The sequence below is a fragment of the Ailuropoda melanoleuca genome, chromosome 1 (genome assembly GCF_002007445.2).
Source record: "Ailuropoda melanoleuca isolate Jingjing chromosome 1, ASM200744v2, whole genome shotgun sequence".
NCBI classification, from domain to species: Eukaryota; Metazoa; Chordata; class Mammalia; order Carnivora; family Ursidae; genus Ailuropoda; species Ailuropoda melanoleuca.
This window is the reverse complement of record NC_048218.1, coordinates 155,109,132-155,130,887: the sequence shown is the minus strand read 5'-3', so window position 1 is coordinate 155,130,887 and position 21,756 is coordinate 155,109,132. Positions and strand designations below refer to the sequence as shown.

Below are 21,756 nucleotides of genomic sequence, written 5' to 3'. Positions count from 1 at the left end.
TTGACTTTGTATTATAAGTGAGGCTTCTGGTCAACAATAGGCCATTAGTAAGTTTTTGGGGAATCAAAAGTTATATGTAGATTTTCAACTAGGCGGGGGGGTTTGTGGGGGGGTCCAACCTCCACATTGTTGAAAGTTCAACTGTATAATGATTACTCCGTATGTCTGTCATTGCTACCACATCATTAGGAAGAACAGATGATAATGGTTACCCCTTGGAGGAGAACTTAGTGTTTTATAACTTCTCTAGGATACAGAGATAATTGAAATGAATATTATCCATCTACAGAATAATAATTACTGTGTATCTACCCATAATACCCCAGTTTTACTTTATAATCATGCTCTAAATATTTTCTATTGACCAGGAATTCATAAATATTTCACTGTTGATAAAGAGAAAAGAATTACACTCAGTGAAAATGAGAATTACAGTTTCAGAGTAGAAAACATATCCTTCCCAAGTTTTTGTGGAAATTTTATTTTTAAGAGAAAAAGGCATGTGTGTCCAACTATGCTGAAAGTGTTGTTTCAAAGGGGTTATTAAGAAATTGCTTTGGGGGAGACATAATATGCATGTAAATTAAGTGCTACATGAAGTAGTATAAATGGCAAGGGGAGTAGACGGTATTAAGGACTAGAAGAGACTGGTCATTTCTGCGTGAGGGAATTGAGAAATACTTCATGGAATGGATATCAACATCAAATGCGCTAAGATCGAAAAATCTGAAAGACCAGTTACATGAATGAGGGCTGGAACTAAATCGTCATTGTGTTAATTGAAAGGTATGACAAGCCTTGCACATAATTAGCAGTAAATAAATATTTGTAAAATATGACCACATGATGGATTTTTACCTGAAGCCGAACTTCTATAATGAGAGTAATAGGAGATTTTGTTAGGCAAGTAAAGACAAAAATGGTAGAAAGCTGGAGTTACTTGTTACGATGCCTTCATTTATTCTTCGGACAATGCTTTTTTGGGTCTGTACTATGTGCTGGGATTGGTGGAAGGCACTGAAGTAAGGCAGACATGTTCCGACCATCAAAGAGCTTAGAGTACAACTGGGTTTAAGTAGGGGAATTTTGTATTTTTTTCGGAAGGGAAGTTTTGTCATTTAATTCTTGGATGCATATAATTGAGCCACTACTGCATAAATGGCATCAGTCATATGAAGGCCATGCTTGTAGAGATAGCACAGAACACAAGCATGTGTGATTTTGAAGTTAGAGTGTTGTTGTAACCACACATACTTACTTCAGGCTACTGATAGGTTGGGTTTAAAAGGTGACTCCTTGGGTGTTTATTAGGAGATAGATGAGAGGCATGTGGCCTGCATCAGGTGAATGCTTTTCCTAAAACCAGGGGGTTGCCTCTTTATGGGAGAGGGTGGGGTGTCGCTTGTGACATCATCCCAGTTTTATGATTTCAAATGTGATGAGTATAAAGTTCATTGGAGTCTATTAAAATTGCTAAAATGGTAAATTATGCATAAGATGCTAGGTTGCTTAAGGCTTTTGTCTTCAAGTGTTAGTACAAAGCACGTGCTATTTTACTTGTTATTTGAAGCCTTTATCTACTAAACATTCTTTATATAGAAATGCCATTGATGATAAATACAGATACCAACCAACAGCATATAAAGTATAAGCTTGTAGCCAACTTGGTAATAAGAGTTGTGGCCCCCCAGAAAATATCCAGGCCCTAAGTCCTGGAACATGTTACCTTAACATGGCAACATGTTACCTTAACATGGCAAAAGAAAATTAAAGTTGCAGATGCAAATAATGTTGCCAATCAGCTGATCTTAAAATAGGGAGATTATTTTGGAAAATCTGAGTAGGCCCAGTGTATTCACAACAGTGCTTAAAAGTGGAAGAGGGAAACAGAAGGATCGGAGACATGTGAAGTGAGAAGCCAAAGAATGGGGGTAACTTCTAGAAGCTGTAAAGGCAGGAAAATGGATTCTCCCCTAGAGCCTTTAGCTCAATGAGATCAGTATCAGTTCTGACCAATGGAACTATAAAAAAAATAACTTTGTATTGTTTTAAGCCCCTGACTTTGTGGTCATTTATTATGTCAACAAATAGAAAATTAACACATCAACATTTAATAGTGGTAAGAAACATTTACAGCTTATTGTTAGAAAATGCTTGAAACAAAATACTGTATATTAATGACAACAAGGAGTTGGAGAATAAAATGTCAAAATTATTAGAATTTAATACCATAGTTTAAAATCATGATTTGTTTAGAGTAAGGGTGAGTGTAACTTTAATAAAAGCCTTAGATACTATAGTTGTTTTGTTTTTGAATCCTTGCGGATGAAGCAACAACAATTTGAGTCAAACCATGCTGCAGTTTAGTGGCATCATTAAAGGACTTTAAAAGGGGGAGATATGTATTTTTAAATATAATAACAGCATTAAAAATATCCTGGTACCCAGATTAATTGGATATTAACGGTGCAATAAAATACCTCAAATCTGAGGAATAATGTTTTATATGTCATGATCTTGCCGAAAAGATTTCCCCAGTACTTCATATTTTCTTAAAGTTCCCAAAATTCATAATGAAGTGTGTGTACATGTGTGGGGATGGGGGATGTGCTTTAACAAAACAAGAATCTTTTTTTTTTGAGGTTGAAAATTACACCATAATGAAATTTCCCAGGAAAGGTTTTGGTGTTGAGGCCAGGTTTCTCACATAAGGGATTGAATACATGACTATATGTTTCTGCAATTTAGAATGAACCATGTGCAAAATGTATTTTCACTCTTAAATGTGCAGTTATTAATTTCTTAAGAATTTTAAAGAGCTTCTCATGAAGATTGTCAGTGAAGAGCTAGCAGCTGATTATCCTTTCTGAAATGTTACTTATGTTTGAAAAGCTTTATTTTACCTTTGTCTTCCAGCCACCAGTCTCTCCCAAGAGAACTTTGAATCTAGATATTACAGAAAGTTCCAGGAATATCAAATACCAAATACTTGGTACTTTAATAACATGGAGTGCCTCCACATTTGGCTTAACTTACGAAGTGTATTTCCCAAAGCTTTGATTTTTCAAAGTTAGCTGGTAAGCTGCACTGTGGCTATTGTATACAGTACAATAAACTGTCATATTTGGAAGAGACATTAATTTCTCCCACTTCCAGGTTGATACTCTCCTTAAGATCAGAAATCTTGGCTCAGTTCATAAAATAATATTTCTAGATTGAGATTCAGTACATCTAAAGGTAAATCATACTACATGCTATTTGCATTATCTCTTTTAATTTTAATTTCCTTATCTCTAATTGGACCCTTCATTGTTCTTCCTTCTTTGCGGTTGTGTGGCTCAAATGACATAATATATTAGAAACACATGTGACATAATCTAAGGTGTGGATGCCCAGTATTCCCCCCCCCACTCCCCAAAAAGAGTTAATGACTACATGGTGAAATTTATTTTCAAAATTATGTTATTGTATTACACTGATGGAGATTCACGTTCTGAGTAGTCAGGCAACAAAGAAGCCAATTTAACCCAGCATTTCCTATGCTTAGTAGACTGTGATGCCCTTTTGTCACAGAATATTGAATACATGTCAGTAACATTGTTTGGAGAATGCCTGCACACGGAAATTTATACGTGAGGAGACTGAGGCCTCAGGCTTATGGCTTGGACATGGGGAGGAAGGTACCTCACCTTTACACTCAGTCAAATTTCCTTTATTTTCTTCTTTACATTTTGCAGGTAGAAAACTACAGAGGTTTAGTAAGTTTTTTATGAGATTAGGGATTTTAGAAATAATTCCTAGTATCTTTAATTGTATAACTTTATTATTTTTTTTTCAAGAAAGGGAGAGAGAAGGGTGGGGAGGGGCAGAGGGAGAGAATCTTTTAAGAAGACTCTCCACTGAGCGTGGAGCCCAACACAGGCCCTGTCTGATCTCACAGCCCTGAGATGATGACCTGCCTGAGCTGAAATCAAGAGTCGGACACTTAACTGACTGAACCACCCAGGCGCCCCTCATTGCATCAGTTTAAAATTTATTGTTGTTACTATTAGTGTCATCATCATTATATCCCATTTGATCCTAACTTGCCTGTTTTCAAGCTTTTGTGATGACTCTAGTAGAATTTGTGATATTTAGTTTATGACTGCCTACTAATAATTTTACAGAACCATGTCTGCGTCCAAAAACGTAATGTGATGGTTTTGTGGAAAACTTAGATAAGGTTCAAAAGCTCTACTCATTTCACACAATTATATATATTGTGTGTTAATTTAGTTCTGTGACACCTATTGAATAAATTGTATGTAAAGTTTAGTATATGCGACTATAAATCAGCCACATGAATCAGCTTCCCCTTGATTACAAACATTACCGTAATTATGTTTCCTGAGGACCATCAGTTCTATTTAAACAATAGATGGCTGCAAGTTGAAGGCCTGATTTTGTGTGCTGCAGTGCTTAGCCTTCATGCTTTATCTCTTTAATTGCCATGGCCTGTCCCTGAGGTAGTATTTATTCTAGTTTCTTAGGTAAGGAATCTGAATGACTGTATATTCTCCTGTCTCCTCTGTTCCTTAAGAGAGCCATTGTTCTTCTACTTACCTGAATGCCTCTAGGAATCACTCCTAATTATTCCTCTATGCCCTACAGTCAATAACTAAGTGCTCTGAATTCTCTTTCTTTCTGGCATTTCCCACTTCCTTTTTTTTATTCTACCATGACCACTGTAATTCAGGTGTTGCTGACTTCTGGAGAGCTGCTTTCTCATGAAGCAATAGGTGGTCCCTCCAGTAATGTCTTTTCCGAAAACTGTCCTACATCCCATAGCTACAGTGTCTGACCACATCTCTAGATTCCATTGCTCATACCCTTGTTACTGTGTTGTGCTGCTATTATGAGACAATGATGGTGATACATTAGTGCTTTGCACATGCCTGTGGAAACCATAGCTAGTCCGTCATTCCCCTATCAGAGAGGAATAGACTTTATTAATATTACTGCAACCAGAATTAGATGTTCATCATTCAACAATTTCTTTTGGAGATAAGTGGCAGTTGCACATCTAGTGACCTTATTTGTACTTTTCTCTCTCCAGTTAGGAACTTGTTTGATATTTAACATGCTACTTAACCTCTGGCTTAAATGGATCTCATGCATATCCATAGGTTTCTGTGCTACACTTTTCTGGCTTTGGACCTTGGATTTTTACTGACTTGTGTCTCAAAATTGTTGCATAGAGAAGTGTTTTTTTTTTAATAATATTTATTATGTTAGTCACCATACTGTACATCCCTAGTTTTTGATGTAAAGTTCCACGATTCATTACTTGTGTATAACACCCAGTTCTCCATGCAATGAAGTTTTTAATTCTTTGGGTATCTTACAATAAAATCTTTCCTGAATAATGGAAAGTTTTACCCTCTAAATACCCAGAAGCATGTATTTCAAATCACTTTCATCTTCAAATACTTTACTCCCAGAGAGGAAACATATACATATGAGGTGGGTTTTTTTTTTTTTTTTTTTTTTTTTTTTTTTTTTTTTTGCTCATGTGGCTTTATTTCTAAGATGGGGATGATGGTTATGGTTCTGACGATCATGATGTGGACTTAGTATACTCCTTGCCATATGGCAGTGCTGTTCTCAGTGCTTTGTATTCATCAACTCGGCCAATTACAAGATAAAGAATATCTTATATTTTTCCCAACCTCACTTTTTAACCATGAGCTGTAAATAGAGTATAAAACTGACAAGCCTACCTGGTTACAAATATTTACTATAATTTTTTTCTTGATCTGTTTCAAGCACTTGTTATTCATTTTTAAATCATCTTGGTGAAATCTTATAATTTTTATTAAAGGAAGAAGAAACTAAGTTATAGGTGAACTAGGGTTGAGATTGATTACTCTTTGCTCTGGTGATTTTATAATACATTAATGTGTTAAAATCTAGAAGTACTTAAAACCTCATTAGAATTTTGAATTATACATTATTCTCAAGAAGAGATTTATTACAGACCTATACTTGTAATGTAGATGGTGCATTTTGAGTAGACTAGGAATGTAGCCAAAGAAATTTAAAATATTGGCGTATGAATATAAATGTGGAAAACTCTTAATACAAACTAGTGTTTTTGTTTTTTAGGAAATGGGACTGTTTTGAAACAATTGTTTTTCCATGACTAGCTCAAAATCAATAGTTTTATTAGCATTTATATTTGAATTACCAGAATCTCAATGTGTAGTCTTTCTCGTACTCTACATAATCTCTTTTATACAATATAGAACTTAATTCTTGAAATTAGAAACCTTTTCACATTGAGTGTGGTCCTGTATTTAAATTAAGATAAGTACGTGAATATGTTGTACTAGGTGAAAGATACAAGCTTGTCTAAAATTACTCATACAAACACTTTGCTGGCGTTTTCTCATGAAGCAATTTGAAATGTAGTTAAATAAATAGTCTTTCTAGCACTCTGATAATTATTAGCCTGGAAAAGACAAGAATTATAGTGAATGGTAGAATATATGATGCCTTTTTGGTATGCCCTTTAAAATGAAATATTTTAATATTCATATTCACATAGCTTACTTAAATCTCTCACGTTTAATATTTTAGATTTCTTAGTCTTTGTAAGAAAGTAAATCAAAAGTTCTGTACAGCTTTTAGCTCATTTAGGGTCCATTTTCTTAACTAATTTACATAAATTAGAAAAGAAAAATACAGAAAAGTGGGTTCTTGGTATTTTGCATGAATTCAGACATCAAGTATTGATAAAATATTTAAATTGTATTACAGCATAGGTGTCAGAATAATTTTTATAAATTATTACAAAATTTTTCTTATAAAAGGTGAAAGACGATACAGGGGCTTTGTGGGTGCTCATCTCTACTATTGTAGCCACAGACAAACTGTAAATGAACGGTTAGCCATATTCCATGTCACGTTTCAAAGACAAGAAGTAACGTTGATTTGCTCTGAGGGCCATAGTTTGCTGACCCCGGTATAAGATCACAACTGACACAGAAGGAGGAAGGTGCAGGAAATAGAATGCTAATTGGACACTTAGGAAGGATCAACCAAACAAGGTTCTTAATCTCAGGTCCACTGACCAGTTTTAGACATTAACATGCAGCATGTTGTACCTGGGTTTTGTTTTTTTTTTTTTTTCTTTTCAACTAACATCTTCCCCCCGCCCCCATTTCAAATGTAGAGTTCAATAATTAGTTGTGTATAACACCCAGTGCTCATCACATCACATGCCCTCCTTAATGCCCATCACCCAGTTACCCCATCCCCCCACCACCCCTCCAACAACCTTCAGTTTGTTTTCCTAGAGTTGAGAGTCTTTCATGTTTGTCTCCCTCTCTGATGACTTCCCATTCAGTTTTCCCTCCCTTCCCCTACGGTCCACTGCACTTTTGCTTATATCCCACTGGTTTCTTGTGAAATATGTCACGCCTGTTTTCACTGCCTGAGGCATACACTGCTTGAGGATTTGTGCTTCCCAAATGTTAAAAACCATTCTGTTTGTTAAAAATGGCAGACGTTTTAAATAATTGTGTCCTGGATTATTGAAACAGATATATAGGAGATACTGAGAAATGTTCAAACCTCATCAAAGTTTTCCATGAATTAGAAAGGCTGTTCCTACAAGACTGCGATAAGAAGGATTATAAAAGACCATGGTTTTGAAACTGTGCTGTAGAGAAAAATCTGACAGGTTGGTCAGGGGCTTCTGTGGATGGTGAGTGGGTCAGAAAAGAAAGTGTCACTGCTGCTCCTGATTCTTCAACTGAGGCAATTCAACTTTAGAGTTCATTTCAAGTCTCTGCCTATTAATTTATATAATTATATGATATATAATAATAAAAAAATAAGAGAATACTTCTTAAAAACTACTGTAAAATAGTAAATAATATAAATACAGTACATATATTTTCTTTTTTTTTTTTTTGTCCTAGCCTGTACAGTATTTCCTTGGATACACTTTATTATGGGCAATAATTCTGCTTGACCTTTTAAAAACAAGGTATTTAATAATGTCAAAATAATATTAATCTTGAATTTAATTAGGTCTGTGGGAAATATGGCTGACCAGACTATGAGTCTGAACCATGGCACCTCTTCGTATTTTCTTGCAGGTTTTTTGCTCTGGAACAACAATGCAACTGTTGACGGTTAGTCTTGGAATTCCAATGTGGAGAGTTGTGCCAAGTATCTAAGTTGGGATTATTTAAGTAATGTTATTAACTCTTAAGCCGTATAGCAGATTTCAGTCTTGGTAACACAAGAGATGCATTTTACGTTCCTTCCTTCCTTTATTGGTGAATTTTTCTTAAGTGCCTAGTATATGCTAAGCAACAGGGTCTGAAGGCGAGTCTAGTTTCATTGCAAGAGGAAAAAAAGCATTTGATTGCTGTATCACATTTCTATTTTGAATTATTTTAGTATTAATACTATTCATTTGGAAAAAACTCATGATATAATTTATAAGTGTTAACTTCTTAAAATGTTATATTTGATCAGGACTTTTTTGGATCTTCTGTTTAAACCTTAAAAAATTCTAGCGCGGATAGGTTAGGCTTAGGGGTGGACGTGTCAGGTTTTGTTGTTTCTTTTTTGCAGATGAAAAAGAAAATGAGACTGGAAAACCTTAATGAGATATCCAAGGGCACACTGTTCTTACATCGCAGGTCTACTAGATTGCCCATTTCTTCCTCCTCCTATTCTTGACTACATTCCACTCTTACCTTCTTCAATCCCTAGCCCTGTGGCTTTCTCATATAAAGTGAGCTACTGATAAGGCTAGAATAGATCCTTTAAAATGTTCAGTAAATGTTTTAACTAATGATTCTTACTACCATTCATCAAAGTACAACATAATTTTAAAGAAGAATATGTATTTTTAAATGTTTTCATAATATGGAGACAATTTTATAGAACTAGAAAGTATATTAGGCTCATCAAGTTCCTTTATTCCTTGTGTTTATGTTTTGATGCTCCTGTAGGATTAGTTATAATAAGCTCACACACCTCGTTGATGTAAGATAAAACATGAAACACAGGTTAATACAGGTAAATGCAGACTTACGGCGTAATTTGGATACCCTGTGATGATCTCTTAAAAGCTCTTGAAAGATTCTAAAACATACTTGGTTAATAGTTTTTACAGGTAGTTCAAATTTATTTTTCTGTTTCTCATGCTCTACAGTCTAACATTTTCCCGTCACCCCAAGATACATACAGTGTCTTTGCCAGTTCTACCCTTGCATAGCAAATCCTTTTCTTGATAAATTATAGTTAAGCTGTAAATGATTTTTCTATCTGAAAGATTATTGTAGGTAGTAAGTAAACAGCAGACATTCTCTAGAAATGATGATCTTGTTTTCACATAAATATGTTCAGTTAGAGAAATATACCAGAGATATATGAATAGTTGACATAGTTTATGTTCTATTAACCTTGCTTATTTTTACAGCATGTTGGTTTTATTGTCTTAATATTTACATTATCTATTTTTGGTCACTTCAAAAATGACTAAAGCTTATGCCATAAAATACTTTTCCTACGTGGTATTTTCCTGAAGTTTTAATAACACGTTACTAGTTTAATCAACACTCAGTGCTCATATTTTGTGCAGAATGATAATTGCAAGCATGCACTGTACGATTCATCATGGGTTGTTTGTATACTGCAAACGGTATTGTAATGAAAAAGCAGAGGTCATAATCGCTATCTCTGAGTCCGGCTCAGAATTGTTCATTAGGCTTATTCTCATTATTTTTGTGTACAAAATGCTTATTAAAAAAAAAAAAAAAACCAACACCTAAGCAGTGGATATTCTAATGAAAAACTGAGTATAGTGTCAGTGAAAGTTGAAGGGAAAATTCAAATTCTCTTTGGAATAAAATGATTGAAAATTAAATTTAAATAATATGTTGTGTTTGGTTTTTTCCCTCCCACATCAGACAGGTAATGTCCCATGGTCATAACAAGGTTTGAGGGAGGCATGTATCACACAGTGGTGTGAAACCCAAATCATCACGCTTTATGCTAATAAAGGGAGATTTTGGGTAGCTGTCTCTAAACTTCAATCCTCCTTTGGGAATTTAATTTTGAATACCATATGTCTTCAGTATTATCATTAAAAAATAAAAAGTTAATACAGGAACTCATACATTTCATAAAACAATTTTTACAGAAGTATAATAAAGAGCAAAAGTCCCTTTTTGTGCACCTATTTCCCTCCCTTCCATGCTTAATCACATCAAATGTTAAAGTATAGGTCACTAGAGTTGATATCTCTGTTCTCCTTTCTGAAGTAGTATCTTAATCTTGTTTTCTATAATATAATGCTTTTGTAGTCTTGTTTTCATAATACAGATGGTACAAATCATAGATCTCAGAGCTCTCAGATATAGGGAATACTTTTAAAGATCTTAATGTAGACATAAATCTTAAGATATGTACATACATATATGAAGATATAGGTGATGTGTAGATATATGTGGTGTGTGTGTGTAGCAGATACATGGAAAATCACTTCACAGAGATTTCATGGAAGAAAGTAGGTATCCATTGTTTACTGGGGTAGAATGAGAGGAGGGTAGTGGAAAGATAAATCCGATACGTGTGTGTGTATGTGTATGTATATATGTGTATATATGTATAGTATAAACATTTATAATACTATATATTTTTACTCTATACATTAATCATAAAACTTTATATTATATGCAATGTTAATAAAATGTTATTTATAATGTATTAAATATATATGTTATTTAGAGTATGTTATTTATACTATATATGTTATTATAATATATAAATATATTATATATATGTTATTATATATATGAAATCTTCCCATTACCCTCCTCTCATTCTACTCCAATAAACAATGGATACCTACTTTGTTCCATGAAATCTTCTCCATGTAGTGCTGATGTTTCATGCATTTGATGCAATAAAGACACCATGGGGAAAAAAAAATTGTCTCCAACACTATGAGTTCCTTAAGAATAAAGACCATTTGTTGCTTAGTAATTTTTAGCATTAATTTGTGACTGCTCAAGTTCTACATATTTGAAGTCAGTCTAGTTGGTAATTGGGGACTTCTTGAACTTCAGAAAGGGTGGAGCTTAGAATCATAGAAAAATAGTTTTGAAACGCAGATGGAACTGGATTTAATACACAGGACGCTCGCTCGGTTATTTGTTCTGTAAACTTGGATGAGATACTTAATTTTTTTAAGTTTATTTTCCTCATCTGTAGAGATAAAATAAAATTCATATCATATGGTCATTAAGTGTATTTAATGAGTTAATTTAAAACATTTGATAAAAGGCATGTAAGAAACCTTGGTTCAGATCTATATTTAAATATCTTGAAATGATTCCTGTGCTTTAATATCAATTACCAATTTATAGTAAAATATTTAATACTTAAATTTTATACATATGTGGTCAAGGTGAAGTAAGAATTTCATTTGCCATTTACTCTTCCATAGTAATTGACCTCAAGTATTACACAGTTGCATTTTTTATCTAAGAAGGTAAAATTGAAAAGCCATTGAGAAGTAGGCCCAAAAGTGTGAGAATTTGGGAAAACAGAAAAGAAAGCAGTGTGCCTCTCAACTTTTTTTCTGGAAGGAAGATAGGGAGACTTACATCTGCCAAGGACATGGAAGGGAAAACGGTACATAAATACATTATAAAGGGCACTGTAAGAGCTTGCATGCTTCAGAGATAAACAGATAATCATTACCATATACAAGTTAAAAATAGTATGGAAATAGTTTTTCATGGAAGATTAACAACTGAAGCCAGAAATGTTTGTGGTTGCTCATATGGAAATTGCTTTGTTAGATGAATGTACTGACTGGGCAAGAAGTAGTCAGTAATTTGTGTGAGCTGTTACCCTCCAAGTTCAAAATCCTGTACAGAGTGGCTCTGATTTCAGATAAAGTTGAATATGTTGGTAGAATTATCATTTCTCTTTTGCCTTTTGAATCATTTATGAACAGGATTTTTTTTTCTTTAGTAGAAAAGAATAACCTTCCCTCTAGCCTTGTTTATTATCAGAGTGTAATGTTCGTGTGTTCTTGCTTAAGCGTTCATAACAAGCTTGTAGATACCAAAAGGAGCTGAAGAATTATTTTTTTTTAAAGATTTTTTATTTATTTATTTGACAGAGGTAGAGACAGCCAGCGAGAGAGGGAACACAAGCAGGGGGAGTGGGAGAGGAAGAAGCAGGCTCACAGCAGAAGAGCCTGATGTGGGGCTCGATCCCATAACGCCGGCTCACGCCCTGAGCTGAAGGCAGACGCTTAACTGCTGTGCCACTCAGGCACCCCTGAAGAATTATTTCTGGTGGTCTTTGAAGGTGTAATTGCTACCAGCTGAGGAAGCAAAATTCCAAATCAGTTTAAGGAACTTTCACAAATAACACTTAACATAATTAAAAGGCATAAAGCTCAGTATATAGTTTATATAATAGAGTCTTACCTAACCACAGACTAGTCAAAGAACAGTCAAACAGAGGTCTTCACAGAGCTATATATTAACCTTTTGCGTGACACTGTGTTTCTTAAATTTATTAAAACCTTCTGGCTGTGCACTTGAAATCATGCCTGTTTAAAACATCCATGTATGAATTTTCTATTTTGCTGTGAGCATTTCCAGGAGCATCTAACAATAATGATAAAAAGGTGATCATCAAAAGGCAGAAAATCCTCACCTTTGCTTACGTACATTGGAATAAAGTGGTTTTGAGAACTTGGCCAAGGACACTTAGTGTTATTTCTTTACTTTCCAAACAGTGTGTTCAACTTTTAGGGAAATAAAATTTAAAAAATTCACACTCCAAGATGGATATATTAGTAAGTAATCATCCTACAAAATTGTTACTTTTCAGAAAAGTTGAATATAGTATTCACTTAAATGTGGAACTTCTCATGATTCCTTTGTTTTATGGTTAGATTTAACTTTGTACAACTTTTAAGGACCATTTCTAATATTTTGACAAAGGGTAAATTTGTGTTGTGGCTAAAATTCAATCATAATTTACAAAAGCATGTTTCAAAATGTCAGGATTGCCCATATTCTTCCCATATACATTTCTGTATCATTTAATCCTATGTTCATTTTTGCTTATCTGTTAAAACTTGAGAAAGTGTTCTGGAAGATATTATTATGCACAGACAGGTTTCATATGAAGAAATCCACTCATGGTGTTTTTCCACACCTCCCTCACCTCGTTAAAACATGTGCTTTCTTGTCTACTTTACCTTTTTTGAGTAGTATTTTCCCATTTGTAGATTAGAAACTGGAATCATTGAGTTAATTCTGAATATGCTTTCCTTGCCATGTATGTAAGACCTGTATACATCGTGTGCTCATCATTTTAGGCAGGGTCTCCCTTTATCTTTCCATCTACAAATACCTTATATCTACAAATAAGTACTCTCCCCACCTTTAATACAATGATTTTCAACCAGAGGCAAATTTGCCTCCAGGAGACATGTAGCAACAATATCTGGAGATATTTTGAGTTGTCATGACTGAGGGTGAGGTGATATGGGCATATGAGTAGAGGTTATGGGCGAGGTGATATGGGCATATGAGTAGAGGTTATGGGCGATGAAAAAGTTGCAGGAAACGCAGGATGGCCTCCAGTGAGCCTTCCTCAGCCCACAGTGAAAACCATGCTAAGCTTGAAAACCCCTGCTCTCGTTTCTTTTTAATCATTTCTCCTCCAGATGATTCTTTTCAAAATACTGCTTTTGCTGCATAAATCACCTGATGAGGCATCTTTAGGGGTATGGTCTTGAGTATATGATCTAACTTCTGTACTGTGGTTTCAAACTTGATCAAGTCATACATTCCCACCCTGCTGCTGTGGGGTCTTCTGTGGCCTTTATAAGTCAGGCTGTCGTCTTCACAGTCGCCATGCTCTGGCATGTATTTTGGGCCCCTATATCTTCACAGCATCTCCCCCACCCCACTCCTATTCAGTGGTGCCAGAGAATTCGCCCTGTATTTCTAAACTTCCAGCTGAGTCCTGGAAGATAGAGTTGACCACTGTAAGAAATCGTTCCAATGAATTTATGCCATTATCTGTATACTACTTATTAACAATTTATTTTCTCATTTCTGTGGTCATCTTTGTTTTAGAAAATCCTCTCAATGAAATCCATTTTGCAATAATAATATGGATGGATTCCCTTTTGAAACCAGAAGTCTTACATACTCGAGGAGCAAAATGAAAACTTCAGCCTCCTTGCCCTCCTGCTAGATTCCTGAGCAGCCTTTGAGGCATTATCAGGGACTATGAAGATGTTCACCCTTGTATTATTTTTTAACTTTTTGATATATGTTTCACCACAAAAATATTTAGAGACTATAAATCTTTTTATGACAGGACCTACCTGTTAACACATCGCTGTGTATCTCATGCTTCCCTATATAGCCCTGTGTATATACACAATAGATAGTTACTGTGTGAACAGAGTGAGATGGCCAAGTCATCAAAAGTAGTACCAGAAACAAAGATAACAGAAAGCAGAATCTTAGCCAGGGAAGATTTGTAGATTATAAGGGCTGAATAGATAAATATATTCATCTTTTTTTTGCTGTAAATTTACTAAAAATAAACTAAAAAAAATTAAAAACAGGATATATATTCCATTCTGAGAATAGGGAACCTACTCATCCTTAAATCCCAAACTTCTAGGCATATCTTCCAGATGTTATTCAGTTTGGACCTAATTTTTAAAATAGGGTACAGAGATTCATTACTTATGTCCCATAAATAAAAGAGTTCCTTCGCAGTATACAAAGGAAGAAAGTTAGTTCAAGGGAGTTTCCCAATTATTCCACTTTGGCAAAATGAGGCTGGGTCAGTGTTAGGAAGTTCATACTTGCCCTTTTGAAATCCACTCTCCAATTTGGGAATGGGCAATGTAAGACAGAAGGATGGATTTGCAGTCATGGAGTTTTTTTTTTAGTTTTTTGGTTTTTTTTTTTTATTGTTTAATTTTGTTATAAGGATTAAATAAAACAGGCAAGACAGATTCTGCTAAGTGCCCATCTCCTCACTTCAGAATCCCAATTTTATTTGACAGAGCAGCATCATTTCGTAGCCATGCAGCTTGGGATGGTCTCTGTGGTATAAATGAAGATTTTCTAGAGTCTTTGGTTAAAGGGACCCTTTTATCTCTTCTTCCCATCTGGAAGATATCCACTGTGTACCATTAAAGGAACATAACTCTGATTTCAAAAAAGAATATCATCTCTTACCAGTAACCAAAATATCATAGCATATCTATTAGTTTTAACATTATAGTGACCTCACTATTCCAAGTTTTGTCTTGCACACAACTCCTATCAAGAGTTGGATCAGGACAACTGATTTTCTGGAGGATATGATAGGCAATAGGTAGAGTCCTAGATGACTTTAGGTAGAATGCAGGAAAAAAAATTAATTTCATAGTCATTTATTTGATTGTGTGCATTCCCATTCTTGTCTCAGGTCTTATGTGAAGCTAGGTCATTACTCCAGAAAGAATGGGTCCTGTGACTTAGAATGGCAATCTGTCAGAAATGGTAGAATGCTGAAAGAGAAATGTCCTTTCCGGTCCCTGGGATTACTACATATTGAGGAGGAATGGGAGAGAAGAGGAGGGAGATGAAATGTAAAGGTAGAATTGGAAAAGAGACAAAGTGGCATCCTGAAAGGACTGCAGAAATCTATCAACAAATAGTGCCAGAAACCTAAATTTCATTCCTTACATTTTGTTTTTTTCATTCAAAAATATGTGCTTCCCTGCACAAATATGTACTGGCCCCTACTCTGGTGTAGATGTCATGAGAGAAACGTGATGCAGTGGTGAGCCAGAGCAGACAAGATAACATGGTATCTGGTGTCAGCCGAGAGCTTCAGGCCAGGAGAGAATTGCATTAACAAATACAAAATTGGAACAGAGGCAAGAGCTAAAAAGGAGAGGTACCGTGAGAGCCACGATGGATGGATTTGACCTAAGCAGGCATGTCAAGAAAGACTTTCTTGAGCAAAAGGAATGAAAATAAAAAACAACTTTGTCACCCAAGCTGAGATCTGAAGGAAGGTAATGGTGGAAGAGAGCATTCTAGAGAAAGGATAAGAATGCCTGTGACTGAAGAGAACTTAAAAGGCTTAAAAATAGGTTAATGAGGTTAGAGTGGAGAGATAAAGGAGGTACATAATTGTAGAGAAGCACAATGTTTGATTGGCAAGATGGATCAAGTCTTTTTTTCCTAAAAAATAATGGATTTGGTAATACTGATTAAAATTGGATGGATTCCTTAAACTTTGAATTTTTTTGTTTCATGCTTTTAGTCTCATGGATTAGCTACAATAATTAAAGCAATATATACCAGTGTTTCTTATTTATTATAACTATACTATAAGACTGAAAATATATATTATCCATTTAGTCATGAAGTAAAACTAATTATTTTCTGATGTCTTTGGGTTGCTCATTACTCTTCTCCTTTCTTCTCTTCTACTTATCCCTAATCTTAATAACTTTATTTTTGTGACTATCATAGTGTTTATAAATGTAACATATTTGGCATGTTCTTAATTCTATCCATTAGAGAATCCTACTAAGGTGATATGTTATATGGGTCTAATTTGTCCTGCCTTATGACTTGGAAATGGTGAAGATTCTTCTTTTTCTTCACTGCCGTGTCTTATGTTCTAGTCAGAATCTAGCTTTCTTGCCAACTTATTCCTTTGGCTTTGCTTCTTTGTCATCTGGTTTCTCTTCTTTATATTAGAAGCCCCCTTTCTCTGATTTACCACTTACCTGAAAGTCACAGATTAGCTGTAACCCAGATTAGTGAACTTCTCGTTTAAATACAATTTTGATTCCCCTAACCATAGGTTAGATTTCTTGAAGTTCTCTCTGTCACTTTGGGAAAAGAGAAAATGGCTTTCTTGGCCACTAGTATTGTTTGGGGGAGGCTGAGATGAATTTTAGCAAACTTGTAAGGATATGCCTCTGTTCTTTTTCCATGTAACACCTGAGAGCAGAAAAAATGATTTCCTTTGAAGCTGTTGTCATGGGGTTATGGCAACATCAAAAATTGCATAAATTGATTACTCCTGTAACTGAAATCTTAACAAAAGATTTTTTTAACATATTTTTTCAGTCTAAAAAATGAATCCATTAACTATAAAACTGCATGAGTAAAATTTAACATTAATTTCGTGTGTGTGTGTGAGAGAGAGAGAGAGAGATTTACTCTTTTGGAACATCCTACGAATGTAGAGTCAAATTACTTGTTCTGAGTTGCAATTACTAATATTTATTGTTGAAAATTCTGTTTTAATTTGGAATTGTCAGTGCTTTACCTGACACTTTTCAAGACTTAATTGTAACTATTTTATGAGTTTTTATTTGTTTTGCTTTGTTTTTGCTAATGTGAAAATTATCTTTTTTATTATATTTTGTAATTGGTTATTGCCACTGTTTTGAGAGCTACCAAGTTTTGTGAATAGGGTCCTTGAAAATATTAAATTTTATAATTGGTTATTGTTATTATATAGGAAAGTGCAAATTATTGTGTGGATTTTATACCTAAGGACTTACTGAACTCTGTTCACAGTTCAGTTCTTTTATATTTTCAAATGATTACTTTTTATGTTTAAAAAGGAGGATACATTATATCTTATTTTCCAATATTTAACCTTTATATTTATTGCTATTGTTACATTACGAAATCCAGTACACTGAGGGGCGCCTGGGTGGCACAGCAGTTAAGCGTCTGCCTTCGGCTCAGGGTGTGATCCCAGTGTTGTGGGATCGAGCCCCACATCAGGCTCCTCTGCTATGAGCCTGCTTCTTCCTCCTCCCACTCCCCCTGCTTGTGTTCCCTCTTTCGCTGGCTGTCTCTATCTCTGTCAAATAAATAAATAAAATCTTAAAAAAAAAAAAAAAAGAAATCCAGTACACTGAGATATGTTAGGAGTGATGTCAGTTATCCTTGTGCTTTCTTAAAGGTAATTCTTAAAATAATGAAAGAGATTCTTCTCCCCACTTTTTCTTCTTTTTGTTAGGGATTGATGTTGAATAGTACAAATACTAAATGTAATTAGAAGTTCACATCGTAGGGGTAACTGGGTGGCTCAGTCCGTTGAGCGTCCACATCTTGATTTTGGCTCAGGTCATGATCTCAGGGTCGTGGGATCGAGCTCCGATAAGGCTCCAAGCTTGGTGGGAATCTTGGTATTCTGTCCTTTTCCCTCACCCTCTCTCTCTGCTCCTCCCGCTCCTTGTTCACACAAATGTGCACACACTCTCTAAAATAAATAAATAAATCTTAAAAAAGCTCCTATTGTGTTTTCCCTTAATTTCATAGTGTGTTAAATCACAGATTTTTATATGTTGAAAGTAAACTAGAAATCTTAGTATAAACTCTTCTTTTTCATAATGTGCTGTAGTGAGAGAATTGTACGCATATTATCATAACTTTGAGTTAACACAGTGTGTTCACATTATTATTACTGTATAAATGTCAATTATTTTTAATAGCTTGTTTCCCTTGTAGAGGAACCTTTTTCCTTCTGAAATTCTCTGACAACTTAAGACATTGTCATTTTGCTAGATTAAGTGTTCACATGATCATCTTTAGGCTGTGGGTAAACATCTTTATTGCCAGTTCTTTAATGCAGATGGGGAGTGAAGGATCTGCCACCCCGCTGACTCCTTAGAATATAGTGCATGAGTACTTACCTTTAACATTGGGCCAGGATCTTTTTCTGCTCCTTGAATTTGTTCACTCTCACCTGGAATCAACCCAGAATTGTCTTCTGCAGAGCCCTACCTTTTACATGTTTTGGTCTGTGGTTTTTGTTTCCAGTCTAATCCTATCTCTTTTTCTTTTTCAGAAATTCTCCAAAATTTCTAGTCACATCATAGCATTACCCATTATTTCCCAGTATTCCATATGTATATTTGTGTGTGCATGTGTGAGCTTCCAAGTGCATTTAATACCACCATCACCACCAGTACACACTTCTTAGGGATTTAAAATGAGGAAGACTTGTCCTCATGCTACCACCTTGATTAAGCTTCTCAGTGATTTATTTTAATAAGAAACCCTTACAAAAATAGTTTTGTTCTTTTGGTATATTCTTAAATTATAATCCATTAGACAGCCTACTTCATAAAATTAAAAAGTTATTGATTTCTTCCTTAAAGGTACACTTAGAATTTATAACACTTTCTTTGGGAGAGGGTCCCCAAAGGGTCCGCCATTATAATTCTTATTACTTATAATGAGTAAGTGTAATTATAAGTAATTACTTGTAATGAATAATAAATGACTCTCATTACTTATAATCCCATCATTGAAAGGTCATCTTGTCTTGGCTGTTATCTTTCTCATATTATCTTCAAATTTGTGGTGATTACTCTCTAGTTGATTCATTTAGTTTATTCTTAATGAACTTAGAAATGATTCTATTGGGTTGCATGAAAGAAATGAGCTATTTTTAGATGAATTATATATTATATAGATGACTCCAGAGTAAATAGAGGAAGATATGCTTGTCTGTTTTACAACTGGAAGCAAGAAATTGAATAGTTACTATATTTAATGTAACAAAAACTGTTTTGTGTTTATTCAGAGTTTTAAAAGATCAGGTTTTAGTTATGGTTTCAAAAAAAAAGAACCACTCTTTTGTTGCTTTCTCTACCTACCCCTCAGTAAGATAAGAGGATATTTTTTTTGCCATATGATGTACTCAGTTTTTGAGTAGCACTTGAGAAGAGGTGATGAACAATTTAACGTCAAGATGAATGTTAAGTCAAATTCAATTTAAATTTTTTATTTTGCTTATATTAATATATTTTGTCAATTTTTGGGTGCTGGAAAAAACGTTTACATATTTGTTCCTTATTTGTCAAGCTATTTTATAAAATGATGAGAGTTACATGTAAAGCAGTTAAAACCCCACAAATTCAGTATCCCTTTTAAATCTCGAATCCGTGGTTTTCTGTATAGTTTAATATGGCGTAGTGACTTCTTCCATACCTCTCAAGCCCCATACATCTTGGCATATAGTACATATCTTAGAGCTCATTATCACCATTGCATGATATTTATTGGGTGGCCTGGTGAGCTGGGTGGCTTCTTCTATGAGCTATAAAAATGTTATTTTTGAAAAATATCTTTGGCTTCTTGTGTTTGATAGGCAAGTGGATATTGCTGGACAGAGCTCAGAGTTACTGGGGCTTTTGAATCATTTTTCTTGACAAACAAGATAGGTCTGCATGAATTTAACATAGTTTGCCTTTGGACTTACCTAAATTTGAGTCTCTTGTGGCTTATCTATATTTGCTGTCCCTCTTCTAAAACTTAATTTGATCTTGTGCTGTTTTATACTCTCTGGGGATTAGTGTATCAGACTGCAGGACATGACAATTATTTCTTTTGTCCTGAAGGGGAGAAGAATAAGTATTTAGAACCCTACTGTCATTTCTTGGGGTGTTTAAATGTCAAGCATATTAAAATATAGCATATATCAATTATATTTACATTCTTCTTACAACTTTGTTTTGGATTCATAAGACTATTGTAAGTAACTAATGTTATGAGATAGTAAAAACTCTTTGCACTCTGTTGTATTCTCTTAACATCTTATGGCTAAAATGTTCCTGGTTGAAAACAAGGAATGTTTTAGTGTTCAATTAAATCTATTTTGTTTCCATCTTAAAACATTTAGTTTTTTCCTTCAATTCATCACATAGTTAGTTGAAGGCAGAAAGTTAATATGCTCTAGAGAGATGTACAAGAAATGGTTACCACAGAATGAAAATGATGATTATAAATTAGGCTGTTATAGTAGTATTTATCATCAAGAATATGAAAAATAAACCCAAAGGCTTCTTCCATAATAATTAGACAAACTTCTCCTACCCTTTTCTTCCTAAACTTCACAAGACTTATTTTAAAAAATGAGTGCTAGAATGTATAGAAGAGCGTCAATGTAAGTGACAATTCTCATAAGGAAGATGCGTGAATATATGTTTTTGTTTTTGTCCCGTGATGCTGAGAGCTTACTTCCAAGTAAAGTGCTCAAATCTAAAACAAAACAAATCTGGACAGGCGAGTTTTTCTTTCATTTTTTAAGTCAGAAAATATTTCAGTCTATGAGAAGATTATATTTTTATAAGAATAACGTACGTAATAAGAACTTCCTATCATCGAAGTTGACATTTACTTTTAAATGCCTTTTAATATATTCCTATAAAGATTATCAATCATTTTTGCTTTCATGATTTAGTGCTCACTATTCAGTAGTGTCTCTCACCCCTTTCATTGGACGTGTGTATAATCCAGACAGACGTTTTCTTTCTTGTAATTATTACTCCTCTTTGCTGGTATTTTAATTATTTATAGCCACAAGCATTTATTTGTCTTTTAAAAGCCTTCCAATCCCAATCAGAATGAATAAACAATTAAAAGGAAGAAAGGTTTTGTAGCTCTTCTTCTCCTTTTGATTGTGTGTGTTCTATACAACACTTAAATTATTCTTTATGAAATTAGTATATCCAGGAAACCGGAGAATTATGCTTTAGGCTGAGTGAATGGAAAACATGTTAGTGTTTCCTTTGTAAGGTTTCCAGGGTGTCACAGGAGATTTCTAATGTGCTGCTTATTTGTGTTCTCCCTAGATCTTTTTCAGTTTATTAAAATGCTGGAA

The 21,756-nt window shown here is 34.4% G+C and overlaps 1 protein-coding gene and 1 non-coding gene across 2 annotated transcripts in view; one reads left to right on the top strand and one right to left on the bottom strand.

Annotated features, from left to right (window-relative positions):
- Positions 1-21,756, top strand: part of CRPPA (CDP-L-ribitol pyrophosphorylase A) — a 290,868-nt gene that overhangs the window by 250,515 nt on the left and 18,597 nt on the right. The gene's annotated exons all lie outside the window — the stretch shown is intronic.
- On the bottom strand, positions 9,966-10,071 carry LOC117795589. The gene has a single exon (XR_004619662.1). It is a non-coding gene; the product is annotated as a small nucleolar RNA U13 (small nucleolar RNA).